The following is a 15,963-nucleotide window of genomic DNA, read 5'->3' as shown; positions in this document are numbered from 1 at the left end:
ACAGGTTAGAGCCCTAGATTGGAGATAGAGATTACCTTAAAATAAAATCTTCTTAAAAAATACATATCCTTGTTGAAATACTTTGTGTCTGCTCACTAAAAATTATAAATAAATAAACAACAGTGTTGTTGCTCTAAATCATTGAAACTCCTCCTTTCCTATAAAGTGAAAAGGTTGTTGAGAGTATCAGTTGGTTTATTTTAACCAAGTATGATGAAAGAGATGAACTAGAAAAAGATCTGGACAATTTCCAGGCAGAATTCAGAGATGAATAGAGGCCAGAATTGGATTGGAAAATAAAACTTTCTCATCTCTAGTTTCCCCAAATTTAGATTCTCAAAATAAAAGGTAGCCTGAGGATAAAGATCAAATCAAGACTGTATTTCTGTGAACCTTTGTTAAAATCATTGGAAGATTTAACATAGTGAAAAAAAATTAGATCTTCTTCAGCTAGACCAAAGAGCTAAGAATCTTGAGAACTTTGTTATTAACACTGTTGCTGCCACAAACATTTGCAACTGTCTCTTGGAGCACATACACAGAAGTTTCTTTTCTGGACTTTGCAGAAATTCAAATTTACTAGATAATACCAAATCATTTTCCATATCATTTTTACTCCCAGCAGCAATATATGAGACTTTCTATAACTCCACATCTTTGCCCATGGATGATGTTTAGTTTCTTTTTTTTAACTTTTTGTAATCTATGGGATATGAAATGAAATCTGATTGTGAATGTAAAGGGAAGGGATCCCTGGGTGGCTCAGTGGTTTGGCACCTGCCTTTGGCCCAGGGCGCGATCCTGGAGACTCGGGATCGAATCCCACGTTGGGCTCCCGGTGCATGGAGCCTGCTTCTCCCTCTGCCTGTGTCTCTGTCTCTCTCTCTCTCTCTGTGTGACTATCATAAATAAATAAAGAAAAAAAATATTTGAATGTAAAGGGAATTGTTCCATATATAGCTATAGATATGGTATGTTTGTGGGAAGAGGTGGCTTCAGAATCCTCCATCTTTATCTTGAAATAGCTCATTGTGAATTAAAACTGCATTTTTTTCTTCTGAGTACTACTGAAACTTGACACTTTTTCTTATGTTCATTGGTCATCTATGTTTTAAGTACCTGGTCACATATATTACCTACTTAGGCTTTTGTTAATTGATGTCTCTGTATGTATATATGCATACATTTATACGTATTTATTGGCCCTGTTAATACTTTGATTCCTGGCTATGTTGTCTCTGCAAGGAAAAGAAAGGGAAAAGAAAGAAAAGAGGAAAGAAGAGGAAAAAAAGTCCACGTGATTGTTAATCATTGTCATGGGGCACAGAGAATCTGACAAACTTTTGATGGGAGTAACATTGAATCTATAGATCAATTTGAGGGAGAATTGACATCTCTGTGTTACTGACTTATCAAGTAAAGGATATGTTTAAATTCCTAAACTCAACTCTTTAAATGCTATTTATTATCTGTCTATAACTTTCTACATAAAGAGTATGTAGGGTATATAGCATTCCTCCATTAGTCTGTGATGTAATAGATCAGCAGATGTTCTAACAATGAAACAACCTTGATCTTAGTGTATTACTTTTCCTTATGTATTACCTGTAAGATTTAAACATAGGAATACCTGGGTAGCTCAGCAGTTGAACATCTGCCTTTAGCTCAGGTTGTGATCCCAGTGTCCTGGGACGGGTCCCTCATTGGGCTCCCTGCAGAAGGCCTGCTTCTTTCTCTGCCGATGTCTCTCTCTCTCTGTGTCTCTCGTGAATAAATGAATAAAATCTTTTTAAAAAAAGATTTAAACATACCTTATTTAGGATTTTTATATATATTATATGTTCATGAGTGGAATTGGCTAACACTTTTAAAAAACAACTTTATTGACTTATAATCCATTTACTGTAATTTATTTATCTAAAGGATACAATTTGATGGGTTTTAGTATATTCATAGAATTGCTCAGGCATTACCGTCGTCAACTTTAGAGCATTTACATCACCTTTGAAACAAACTTGGTGTCCAGTAGCTGTCACTCTGCTGCATTCCCCTAGCCCCTGGCCACCAACGGTTTGTTTTCTGTCTCATGAGATTTGCCTATTTCAGTAAATACAATCAAGTAAGCCCCCCCGCCCCCCTTCATTGTTTCTGTTTGCTTTAAGTACCTGGGTTATCTTACTTAGGGTACGTTCCTTATTTTTATATGAAAAGGTATCACACCACTACACGATTAACAGATTAACATATCTCTTCTTTGACTAGTCAGAGAAAGCCATCTATACCATTATTGTGCCTGTTGTTTTTATGCGGGCAGATTTGTAACCATTCATGCTTATGGAATCATTCTTATATTCAAGGTAAGAGTATCTGTTCATCTAATCTACTTCATTAACAGACTTATAGAGGAAAGCTATATACTTTTGTCAACAGATGCAGGAAATAATCAACGTTAATCTATGATCTTAAAAATCTCTGAAGACATAGGAATATAATAGTATATTCTTAAGCTGATGGCTTAAGAATGGCTTCAAAATGGCTTCAAAAATACTGTAGCAAAAGCTACATTCAAGGAATCCCCCTTTCACATCTTGAAGAAAAAAAAAGAAGCCTGCAGTCATTTTTGTACCATAATATACTAGTAGTCCTAGCCAGCATAAAAGTAGAAGGAAAAAATAAATAGAATCTGAAAATTAGAAACAACTATCATTATTTGCAAATAACATAATTGTTGAATTGAAAGCATTAAAAAAAACCTAAGAAAATATCACAATGTATAAGATATTTTCACATGTTGCCAAAAATAAGATTAATATATAGAATTCCCATCATTATACACCAGTGGCAAAGGTTGTCATTTAACAGACCTGCATGCAACATACAGAATTATCCAAAAAAAATAGCATGCAAGGATTTTCTGCATGTATTTCTGTAATGCAGGTAGAGAATTAGAAACATAGGACACTTGGTTAAAATTTTTGGCTTGGGGTTTTTTAGGCTTCACCCATACTGTGTCTTCAAGTCTGAATGCACATAAATGAAAATTTATGTTTTAGGAATTTTTGGAGACAGTTGTCTGGTTTTACTCATTCCCTCTAAAACCAGGCCAAACATAAGTGTCTCCCTCCCTAGAGGAAATGTTCTCCCATTGTTTTTCCCCCTGAGGTTTCTGGTCTGTGTAGGAATGTCAGAGCCACTTTGCCCTCCCCACCTGGGAGCTGAGGACAGAGACTCCAGATCAACAGGAAACATTGGCTCCCAGTGAACTCTGGCTGCAGCTTTGCCTCACATCTCTCAGATCCTTTGTTTCCATTATTTCTGGCCTCCAGATCTTCTCCTCACTTTACTGTCACTGCAACAATGATTTCAAAGACACTGGAAAACATGTTTATCTACAATATGTTGATATTCTATACCAAGAATGCTTTCTGGAAATGGAAGTGTCTATTTTCAGTTTAAGTTGAACAGATATGCTTTCTTTAATGACGGAAAAATTATTTAATTAATACACATTTAATTGATATTTGTTGAACAAACAAATGGAAAACAAATAATGGAATTTTAACCTGAGTAAAGGTAATCATTGATCAATGATGATGTCTTGTGTTTACAGGACATCTGCCATGTACAGTCCTTGCAGCATTATATCCACAAAAGCTGTTCCATTCTAGCGTTCATGAGAAATTTAGCCTTGGTTGGCAAATGCAGTAAATAGCTGCTCAAGACAGCCCTGGCAATCCCCATTCCTGGTGGTCATGTTCCTGTGGCATTCCCTGTCTGTGAGTGTGGGTGAGACCTGGGACTTGCATTTAACTAACAGAACACGGCAAGGTTGATGGGAAATCACTTGTGGAATTGCATTACTTAGGACTTGGCCCTCCCTCCTGGGAACTGAATTCTGCCAACAACTCTGTGAGCTTAGAAACAGATCCCTCCCCATCCGAGCCTCAGATGAGTACCCTGCCCTGTGTAGTTGTTGATTGAAGCCTCATGAGAAACCCTGAAAAGAGACGCCAGTGTAAGTGTATCTGCACTTTCCACCCATGGAAACTGTGAAATTATAACTGTGTATTGTACTAAGCTGCTAACATAACGGTCCTGCTGTTATGCATCAATAGGTAACTAATATAGCAAGTGCACTGGTTATGGAAAGTGTTCATGCAGAGCCCTTTTCAAAGGTGAAGATGTTTTTGAGATAAGATATTCGGGTGATTGATCCTAAATTACAGTCCCCTTGGGGTGACACCTAACTCTGCAGTTCTAAATGAAGCAGAGTTCCTGACTGGGGAAACAACATAGAAAATCCCCACCACAGCAGTCTTTATTAGCAATCCACAGAATCACGGGTCTTGAAGAGTCCCCCAGAGTTAATCTGTTTTATCTAGCAGATTTAAGACAGATTAATATCTAAACCATTCTTCTTTATCACTCCCTTCATGGCTTATCAGTAATGTCTGATAATGAGTTTCAGTCCTTGCCAGGCTACAGAGGGAAATTAATGGAGGCAATTAGGAAAGGTTAAGGGGGAGGCCTAAGTTAATCTGGTTAAGAGCAAAGACTGATCTGTGAAACCAGGAAATCTCCCCACCTCCCTTCCCTTCTTCTATCCTCTTCTCTGTCTTGGACTTGACAAACATTTCTTAAAGTCCCTCTATGTGACAGGCATTAAGCACTTAGTTATAGTAACAACTATGTCCTATATGTCTTATTTAATAAATGGCACATAGGTCTTATTTATTAACCTGTGTCTAAAAAGATCTCAATTTTAAGTCGTGGGTTGGAGCAGACACATAATCAAATAATTGTTGCAATCAGATAAATGCCAATAAAATCATATGCCCAGTATTAAAGACAGCCAGAATTAAGCTGTGTGTCCCTGTTTTTCTTTCTTTCTTTTTTTTAATACCAGCACTAATAAGGGAACAGAGTAGAACAGAGAAATAAGGGAACAGAGAAATAGCCACAAATACAGTGTTAGGAAAACTTAATGCGTGGTGTTATGGGTTGAATTGTGTCTCCCAAAAGAGTTATGCTGAAGCCCTAATCTCCAGTATCCATGCATGTGACCTTATATAGAAAGAGGGCTTTTGCAAGTACGATCATGTTAAGATGAGGTCATTAGGGTGCACCCTAACCTAATGACTGGTATTCCTAATTAAGAGGGAATTTTGGACACAGAGACACATGGAAAGGATGCCAGGTAACAATGGAGGTAGAGAACAGACTAAAGCAGCTGCAAGTCAAGGAATGCCAAGGATTGAGCTACCTATAGAAACTAGGGAGAAGCAAGGAAGGAGTCTTCCTTTGAGCCTTCAGATGGAGCAAAGCCCTGATAACACCCGCATCTTGAACTTCTAGCCTCCAGAACTGGGCGATGATAAATTTCTGTTGCTTCAGCTGCCGAGCTTGTAATATTTTGTTATGGCAGCCCTAGGAAACTAATAGAGTAGTAAAGTCACACTGACTTGGCCCAGGATGAGGGAGTGATTGGGAATATCCTATATAAATAAGCAAAACCTTGGAACCCACAGAATGCAGTTGTTTGCCCTTTTTTTCTTCCATGGCAGTAGAGACTCAAAAGTCCATGGGTGCCTCGCTTGTGTTCAGCTGGCTGGTAGCATTTGGTGAGCTCTGGCTGCCTGCCTTGAGGCACAGTTGGAAGCAAGTAATCATGCAGCCTTTATCTAACTTGGTAAGCCAAAGACAGGGTGGCTTCTCAGAGAGAGGCACAGGGAAAGATGTATACAGTCAGCACACTGAAGAGAGTCCCAAAGGCTGGACTAGGATGTGGTTTTGGGGGATTCCCGGTGCATCCTAATTTATGTTTAAAACACACACATACCCCTAAACAAAAAGCTCTTCCTGGGTTTGGAGGTTTGTATTGTTCTGGAAAGATTGCTCCGTAACAGTAAGTACTTAGCTCTCCAGCAGTTGATTCATTCTGTGCTGCCATTTCCCTGGAACATCCTGTGGGTCCTCTTGAGAATACGAGGCACTTCTCACAGGGGGTAAAGGCTCTGTGACACAGTTCTTCCTGCCAGAGACCTGGGGGCATCCTCGCTCTGCCCATCTTCCCCAGCACTCGCTGGCATGCCTTCCTATCACTTTTATCCTCTCCATACGTCTCAAGTATGCTCACCAATTTCCATCTCCGCTCTGATCTCTCTAGTGCAAGATGCCATCATTTCTTGCCTGGACCACAGGCAGAGGCTGGATTCACCATTTGCCTGTGTCCCCATAGCAACCAGAGTTTGTTTCAAATACAGTGTGAGTTCTGCTATACCCCATTTCCCCATTCTGTCCTTAGCACTCTTACCACTGACTCCCCATTGCTCTTGCTGTGGGAAACAGAACCCTAGCAATAATGCTTGGGCCAATCCTGGCACTCCCTTGCCTCCCCTTACCTCACTGTCCCCCTCGCTTTTGACCTAATGTGCTCGCTCACCCTGCTATGTGTCTGCTGCTTTCCTGCCTGGGAGGCTTTGTTCTTGTTCATCACGAATGTCACTTCTTCTGGGGCAATGCCAGGCCCTTTGGTCATAGGCCCTCAGCATGTTGTGGAATTTTGCAGAGCATAACTTGTAAAAAATACTTTTGTTTTTGAGGTTCTCTGATTAACGTCTGTCGTCTGAATAGGATGTCAGCTCCCTGATGTCAGAATCCACATTTGTTTTGGTTTGCTCGTGTATCTGTAATGTTAAGAGCAGTTTTTGTTGAATAAATAAGTGAAGGGATTGCAATAAAGGCAATGTGTTTTGAATAATAATTGGGTTCTCAATTCATGAACTTGTTTACTTTACAGCAGGATGATGTTCTTAATTCTTTTGTTGTTTAGTATTCTGCTTGGTGAGCACAGTGAAACTTAGGATAAAATGGTCTTTTCCCCTTTCTCCAGAGTTTGAATGAAATGAAACAATAAACAATGCATGCTAAAATGTGAATCTTGAGGGCACAAGACAAACAAAGACACTTGGAAATTCACTCTACAGTAAAACACATCAATATTCATGGAAGAGGAATGTCAAATAGGAAAAGCTTGAATTAGCTTCAGATAAATATCAAGTGTGAAATTCATTAAAACAGTTTAAAATTATGAAAGCCTACACCACTATGTGATCACGGCCCCCTAATTCCATGGAAAATCTTTGTCAGTAAAGGCAAAACTGATTCTAATTATGTTTCGTATTTTGTTATGCTATTTCATTATCTGTAATGATTCAATTTACTGATCATCATTAATATTTATTGAACTTGTATGATGCTTAAAGCTGTATATTTGCCTCAGTGGTAATAAACAGTGGTATGTAATGCGTAAATTTAATAAAATGGAATGTACAGTGCCAAAAGCGGGTAGTGTTTTCTGGCATAGAAGACCAGTCTATGCCAGAAAACGATGTCTAGGGCTATGCTGTCCAATGTGGTAGCTACTCAGAGCCTATCTAAATTTGAATATAAATTAATTAGAATTAAATTAAGTTAAAAATTCAGTACTTACAATGCATCAGGTGTATTTTAAGTGCTTAATAGCCAGCCATATGTGGCCAGTACCTACCATACCGGACAGCACAGAGAATTTTCCATAATTTGAGAAAGTTCTTTTAAACACTGCTTGTCTAGGGAGCTTTCTTAACTGTATCCTTAATACAAATAAGCAGTATGCTTCATTGTTTTATTTGAATAGTTAAACTGGATTAGCAGATGTTTAGTTGGCAGAGAAGAGTAGTCACAGTTTCCTAGGGCTCTTTGCTGCTTCAGATTCATCTAGATATGATCAGCAAACCACACACATCAAATCCAGCCTGGACTCTGTTTTCTAAGAGGAGATTTAATTCAGGCACAGACATCTTCATTCATTTATGTGGTGTGTATGTCTGCTTTTGTACAACAGCAGAGTTGAGTTGTTGTGATAGAGACCATATGGCTTGCAAAGCAAAAAATACTTGCTGCCTGTCCTTTTTCAGAAAATGTTTGCCAAGCCCTGGTCTAGATCATTGTGTCCCCACTCTAAACAGAGTCTTGATGGATTGGCCACCCAACAGAGAAAGAGCTATAAGGGATCACAAGTAATAGCGACACGAGAAGGAATGGTTTGTGTGTGGTTGAAGTTGTATTCAGATACTTAAGAGGGCTTTCATTTCCAAGAACAAAGACAACAGGGCAGTTTATGATGAGGAAGAATTATGATCAATACGTGGGAATAAGTTTTTAATAATTGGACTGGTTTTATGAATAATGGGACAATCGCTTTGAAAAGTTAGAGCCTCTTTACTACAAAGTGTGATCCTGAACTAGAGTAAGGCTCTGATGGACTTTTGTAGAGAATATTCCAGTCCAAGTGGAGATGGATGGCATAATTTCCCAGGTGGACCTTTCTGCTTCACAAATCCACTGAAGACCCAGATTGAAAATCCCTTTCCAAGAAAAATACACTTCCCCTGATATGCACAGTACCTTCCATGAAGTGAGCACAAGAACCTCTGAACTGTGCATCTCTTAACCTTCAAAGAATTCATCCAACTCTTAAATTCCATGAGATAAAAATATTTTTGATTATATATAACCTACGTCTAAAAGCATTCAAAAAAAATAAATAAATAAAAGCATTCAAGACAGGTCATTGTTACCAGTCTACTCTTAACACAGTACAAAGTTTGGACCCATACATAACCAACGTGCAGATGCCTTAAAAACATGTCTTCTCCAGGGAATATTAAAACAAAGTCAGTAGCTGACAGCATTATGTTTCCATTTACATGGACAGTTTAGCACTAAGCCTAAAGTAAACATTTAAGTTCCTGGAAACAGGAATATCTGTCAGATAATCCCACTTGGGGTTATCATAATGACTGACCTTACACTCCACTTCAAATCCTTTCTCTCTTTCTATCCACCTTCTCACCAAGGTATTGTGTTGGATGATACTCACTTTTCCTTTCACTGAAAAAATACTTTGATTTCATCTATGACTGAGATTTAAACTTAGTTTAAGAAAGCCAAATCAAGTACAAAGAAAATTCACGAATGAAAAATGTCTTAATATTGTTATGGGCATTTATTATATATCCAAATCATATTATATCATCAGAAATCATAATAACACCATTATGCTCTGCAATTAGATGCTTCAGTAGCGGCTTATCATGTGTTTACTGTAATTACAGCATTTGACTAATTACAGCAATTATGCCACTTAGTGGCTGAATTCTTAGCTCTGAATTCCATTGATTGGGTGGACTTTCTCCATAATTCTGTGAGGTTTTGTGCCCTAAATTTGGTGAATGTAGGCTTGAATTTTATGTTGCTAAGATTCTTCTCAATTTCCAGTGATGATTTTTAAGGTTTGGGGATGAATATGCCATTTTCATTTTTATTACCATATTAAAATGTCTAAAAAAGGACAGATTGTTCTCTTCTGGCCCCAAGCACAGAATCTCTGCTGGCTGTGGGGTAGGTCCTTGTCTTAGGACCAGGGGCTCATGTCTGTGTTACTCCTTGAGGGGTGAGGGAATGATTGGATTGAATTAACAGGCAGCTTCACCAAAATGAGAAGTCCCATTGGTAACTTGATAAAAAAAACAATTGGTTTTATTCTTTATCATTCCACCAATTGTCCGTTAAGCTAAAGGCACTAAGTAGGTGTTTTATTTGTTAGTTTAGCATCGTGCAGCTCAGATCCAAAGGCAGGCAGTCAGCAATCACTTAGACATCCTGCGTATAGAGGTTGTACCACAAACTCAGGCCACAGGCGTGTTATCAAATGCTTGTGTCGTACGAGGCACTGTGCCAGCTTCTGAGGAAGGAATGAACTACTTGAGGCACAGGCCCCGTGTCCAGAGACTAATCTATTCAACACTTTCCTCATGTCAGTGACGAAAAGTTAGACTTCTAATGAAAATCACACAAACCGTGGCTTAAACTCCAAAACCAACTCGGGTGTTACCGCCCTGTTTACCTTTGAGAAAAAGGGAGTGAATCACTTGGGTTGAGTCACATCTTCTGGTTCTTTTTTTTTTTTTTTCAGGAACACCGTCAGTAGAGGGAAGTGGAGGGAACCTGGCTATTATTATCAAGGCTTGGTTCTGCAACTTGAAAGCTGTTAGACTTTAAAAGGCACTAAATGTTCAAACCACACTTTTCTCGTATGTGTAGTAAAGGAATTTTAAATAGCTACTTCATAGGAGTGAGGGTAGGAGAGCTCTTCATAAATACTGTGATAGACAAATGTATGGAACTTTTGCCTTCTGTGTTTCAAGAAGAAACATTCACTTGATGAAGTGATTCATACTCTTTTCCCTAAGAATCAGAGTTCTCAGATATGATACAGTTGATTGCACTGACACGAATGTCTGCAACTCTATACAGCTTTTCCCATCAGATTCATATGTGGAAATCAGAAGGTTTGAAATTGAAGGATATGGAGAGTTGACTTTCTCTCAAAATTAGAATAGCAAGAATTAGATGATCACATAAAACTACTTGGAACTTGAAAGTAGATCTAAGGAAAAGTATCAAATATTTACCAGTAATCAAAATTTTATAAACAACTTGAGAACATAACAGAATGTCATCCCACATCAACTTTAGTATCTGGTATTTAGGTTGCAATTTCTGTTTCCAAGTTGTGTTACATCATTAATTAGTTATGAAGCAACTGAGTATTATAATAAGATGAGAGAGAGGAACAGAGTAGAACAGGACACACACATAGATCTTCTTTTTAATTTGATGGTGGGCTATTAATAATGAATAATAATTGATATAAGTGGGTATTCATAAAATAGTAATTGTTTAGCATATCTTGAACAAAACTTATAATGTATTCCACTTGGTTACTCTGTATTACTAATTCAAGCTGACAAAAAGTGTGAAGCTGTGTCCTGCATATTTATTTGTTTCTTTTGGCTACCTCGTCCTCTAAGGAGCTCACTTTTATTGTGTTGAGCTTTTACTCTGCTGCTATAAGCATCTAGACCTTTCCAGGGGCAATGCAATGTGGCTTTGGAGAGTTATCTTTAGACTATGATCATTCTTTTTGCCAAGTATGTAAAATAATAATGCCCAAGTGACAGTAACAGTTGAAATAGGCCGGGTTATTATATAAGCCACAGAATTGTGATCTAAAAAAAACCCAAACAAGCAATGAAATGGTATTCCCTCTAATATTTCAAGCAAAACTTACCTCCGTTGCACAGGAAGTCATTTGAATGGTGTTTGCATAACAAAATAGGAGGGTTACATTTTGCTTTGTTAATGTGTGGCCCAAATCAAACTTCACTTTGAGTAGTTACTTCAGAGAATGTTCTTTGGAAGGCATCACTTAGCATTCACTGCTCCACCATTGGGTTTTCTATTCCTTGTTTTATTTCTGTATTTTGTTTTAGTAGGCTCCATGCCCTGTGGGGAGCCAATGTAGGTCTTGCACTCATGACTCTGAAATCAAGACCTGTCCTGAGATCAAGAGTCAGGCACTTAACAGACTGAACCCACCCAGGCACCCTGGTTTTCTGTTCTTTGGATGTGAGTCAGCATTTACCTACACACTTTCTTTGAACGCGCCATGCAGTTTTGCTCAGCTGGTTGTCTTCCATTTTAGGGATTACTTTGTCAGAGTCCTTAAAAATGGCTCCCAGAACTGGACAGTATTCCAGATGTGGCTTATCAAGCACAGAGTATCATTATCTTTCTTCCAGTCAGACAATATATTCCCACTGGCACAGCCTGAAATTGCATCCATTGCTCTTACACACCACATTATTGGTTCCTGGGGTGATTAAAATCATCCTCCCAATGTACATATTCTTTTTTTGTTCTGCATAAACATGACAAAATGTTTGGATATGTAAATCACTCTTCATTACTTTGGAACACAGTGAAGGTGAATCAATTTTGATCTACAAAGTTGGATCTTTTTTCCTTTCAGTAAAATATTTCTTGTTTCTTCCTTTGATGAGTGGTATAGAATACCAGGTGTTAAATTTAGTTAGCCCAGGATTCGATTTCTGGTTTATCCATTTATTAGCAAACTATAGGTGATTTATAGGCTTCCCCTGATACTTAATTTTTCATTTGAACAACAAGGATAAATTAGTTTTATGTTTTAAAAGGTTCTTGCAAGGGTGAAAAGTGATAATAAATGTAAAGTGCTTACCACAGCATATAGGACATCATAATTATTTAATAAAAGTTGTTGTAATTACTTCTTTTCAATTATTCTGATGGCTTCCTTGAGAAAAATAAATATCTTTAAATCGAATCTCTTTTCCTATCCTCTGTGTTTTTTGTATACTTTTTATTTTTTTATTCTTTTCCTCTTAGAGGAAAACTCATCCAACTCATCCTCTTAGAGGATACTCATTCTTAGAGTATCTCATTTGTTTTTAACTTCATTAATTTAGGTGTTTCTTTATGTTGGCTATCCAAGGTAGGTGTTAATTCTGCTTTTATAATCTTGGCTTCCTTGAAAACAGTGTAGCCTATATCACTGAGCTGCTTTTTCATCTCATTTGGTATTTATACTTTACTCTGTGCTGTTTTCAATTTTCACTTGTTCTCTCCTTGTGGGCTTTCTGCCTCTTTTTCACAGAAAACAAGCCTTCTTGATTCCAATAGCAGAGGCAACACCTTCACTTTTTTCCTTGTTTTTTTTAAAGATTTTATTTACTCATGAGAGACACACAGAGAGAGAGGCAGAGACACAGGCAGAGGGAGAAGCATGGAGCCCAGTGCGGACTCAATCTGGGATCACGACCTGAGCCGAAGGCAGACATTCAACCGCTGAGCCATCCAGGTGCCCCTTTCCCCTGGTTTTGTAATAAATTCCTGTGCTATTAGAAGTTCCCACTCTTGAGATACCTGGGTGGCTCAGTGGTTTAGTGCCTGCCTTTGGCCCAGGGCATGATCCTGGGGTCCCAGGATCAAGTCCCACATCAGGCTCCCTGCCTGGAGCCTGCTCCTTCCTCTGCCTATGTCTCTGCCTCTGTGTGTGTGTGTGTCTCTCTCATGAATAAATAAATAAAATCTTAAAAAAAAAAAATTCCCAGTCTTGACATTTGAAAGGCTCCATGTTAATTTTCTCTTTGCTTATTCTTGGAGGAGAATCCATCCAGCATTGGTATTTATGAATGGCACCAAAGAATGGTGTTCCTTTGGCTTCCCTGCCATGTTATGGAAACATCGACACCAGGGATCAGCACTTGTACTGTGAAGGGCTGAAGAATACATATTAGACTTTGTAGGACATAGGGTCAACTCTGCCATTTGCAAAAGTAGCCATAGACAATATGTAAATAAGTGGGTGTGGTATATTCCAATAAAACTTTATTTGCAAAAACAAGTGGAAGGCCTGACTTGTCCACTGAGGTGATAGATAGTATGTTGGTCTACACTGTCTACTCCATGGAGGTAAGGACCACTTTTGTTTTATTCACTTCTATGTCCATAGCATCTAGTACCTGACTCAGTAAATATTTACTGACCTGCTACTGATGTTTTTTTTTTTTTTTTTTAAGGGCTGAAAGAGAAGAGAATATACATTTCCCCTAATCCAATCTCCATCATCTAACACATCCTCATCAAGTGTGGATCTGCTGAAATCATGGTTTACTCTGATTGAACTGTGCTGGTTAATTTTACATGTCACTTGACTAGACTTTGGTCACCAATTGTTTGGTCAAATAGAAGTGTAGATGTTGCTGTAAAGGTATTTTTAGATGTGATTAATGTTAACAGTCATTTGACCTTGATATTTTATGTGGGTCTCATCTGATCATTTGGAGGCCTTACTAGCCAAGGCTGAGGTTTTCCAAAGAAGAAGGAATTGCCACTCCAGACTGTAATATAAGTACTCTACCTGAGCTTCCAGCCGGTGGACTTAGGATGCAAGAGTGCAACATTCATACTTACCTGAACATCTAGCTTCTAGTCGGCCATCTTGCCCTACAGATTTCCAGTTTACCAGCCTCCACACCATATGTATACATACACACACACACACACACACACACACTAACGTATTGCTTCTGTTTCTCTAAAGAACCTTCGTTAATACATATATTTATGGCATATACGAGAAAATATGGTTCCCAGCATATACTACCAAAGGCCTGTTCTTACTCAGAACCTCCTGCTTCAATCAGCAAAGTCCACACACCAGATGTTTGTGGCTTGTCATGATTCTCTTTGTCCTGAGGCATTCCGCAAGTTGCAGTCTTCAGTGAACGTGGACATACATCAGTGTGGTATGGGTATGTAAAGGAGAGCAGAGGACCTGACTTCAGCACTGGGCCACATTGTGCCAGTGGCAGGGCTCCTGTACTTCATTTTTTCTTCCTATCTCCTTTCCCCTTCTTCATAGTTCTGTGGGAAGGGCCAGACTTTTCTATATTTGCTGTTCCCAACCAGAAAGGACTCCCATGGAGTTGGAAGAGCAGCCTGGTCAGCCAGTCAGTCCCATAAGCCCTGTCTTTCAGGCTCTTCTCTGCCAGGCTTGATTGGGCTGATCAGGTTGGCTATGCCCAGTGGTCCAACTTGTCTTCAACTCAGGAGAGAGGGCTGGGATGTCCACATGTAGGCACCAATCCTGGACTATGTCTCTCACTTATTTTTTTATTTATTATTTTATGTTATTTTATTTTTTAAAGATTTTGTTTATTCATGAGAGACACACAGAAGAGAGGCAGAGACATTGACAGAGGGAGAAGCAGGCTTCTGGGTGGGGAAGAGCCTGATGTGGGACTTGATCCCAGGACCCCAGGATTACATTGCTCAACCACTGAGCCACCCAAGTGTCCCTACTTCTTCTTGTCATGATTCTCTCATTTAGCTTTTGCCAGAGACACATGAACTCTAGGGATTATTGAGCACTGGCCAGGCCAGCAATGAAAAAATATTTTTGACTCCCATTTGGAAATCAGTTCCTTTATTTTATTTTATTTTATTTTATTTTATTTTATTTTATTTTATTTTATTTTATTTTATTTATTTTATTTTTAAGATTTTATTATTTGAGAGAAAGCATAAGAGGGAGACTCAAACTCCCTGCTGAGCGGGGAGCCCAGTGTGGGGCTTGATTCCAGGACTCCTGAGCAAAAGGCAGATGCTTAACTGACTGAGCCACCTAGGTGCCCCGGGAATCAGTTCCTTTAAAGAATCTTAAAGGGAAAGAAGATATTCTAACAATTATGGAAGTCTTCTGTGATGTTCTCAGGGTGATTTGCCCCTTATCTGGAATCTTATAAACACGTTGTGTGTTCTTCTATAACAGCATACATTATCATTGCTATATAGCACTTATTACAGCTGCTGTACTAGAATGCTTCTTTGGAGCAGTGGACTTCACAGGAACTCCATTTATTTCCCATGGGTCCATCATGATCACTGGCTTTCCAGTAGCTGTACAAATCCTGCTCAATGAATGAATAGGATGAGTGGTGGGTGGGTGGATAGATGGATAGTTCCACTATGATCTTTATCTGTAGTAATATAGTGATCTAGAACGTGATAGCACATTTGAGTTATTTATTTAAAATCTGGTCAGGAATTCATGTGGTACTAAAAAAACCCAGTTTCTTGAATATGCCCTTCATTCCCTTTTTGAAAGCTAGGGTCTTTGCTGGAAGTCTGTCTAGGATTTCACCTATTCTATCATCAAAATTTGCTGATGAAGTTTTTTATGCTCATGTCTTCAAGTCTTTTGAATAAGCTGGGATATAGTCTGTTTGAGCATGGATATAATTTATTTTAAACAATCAAGTCCTCTCTTATGCTAACTTCACAGTGGACGTTACTTCCCTGTGAATCATGTTTTCCTGCACATCCACTTTGAAGACTATTCATCTACACATTCAAGACACAAAAATATAGAATCATAAAGCTTTCCCTCTGCTTCATTTAACACTATTTATCTATCCCAAGTGCTGGATCTCTACCTCCTTTCCTACATATTTTGCTTCAAATACAGCTTTCAAA

The 15,963-nt window shown here is 38.6% G+C and overlaps 1 long non-coding RNA gene across 1 annotated transcript in view; it reads left to right on the top strand.

Moving 5' to 3' along the window:
- Nucleotides 1-14,891, top strand: part of LOC102153595 — an 80,179-nt gene extending 65,288 nt beyond the window's left edge. The window contains exon 3 of the long non-coding RNA XR_005386105.1: nucleotides 13,506-14,891. This is a non-coding gene — a long non-coding RNA (uncharacterized LOC102153595). The remainder of the gene's footprint in view (nucleotides 1-13,505) is intronic.
- Nucleotides 14,892-15,963: the final 1,072 nt, after the last annotated feature.

This window comes from Canis lupus, chromosome X, assembly GCF_011100685.1.
Source record: "Canis lupus familiaris isolate Mischka breed German Shepherd chromosome X, alternate assembly UU_Cfam_GSD_1.0, whole genome shotgun sequence".
NCBI lineage: Eukaryota > Metazoa > Chordata > Mammalia > Carnivora > Canidae > Canis > Canis lupus.
This window is presented reverse-complemented; position numbering and strand designations above follow the sequence as displayed.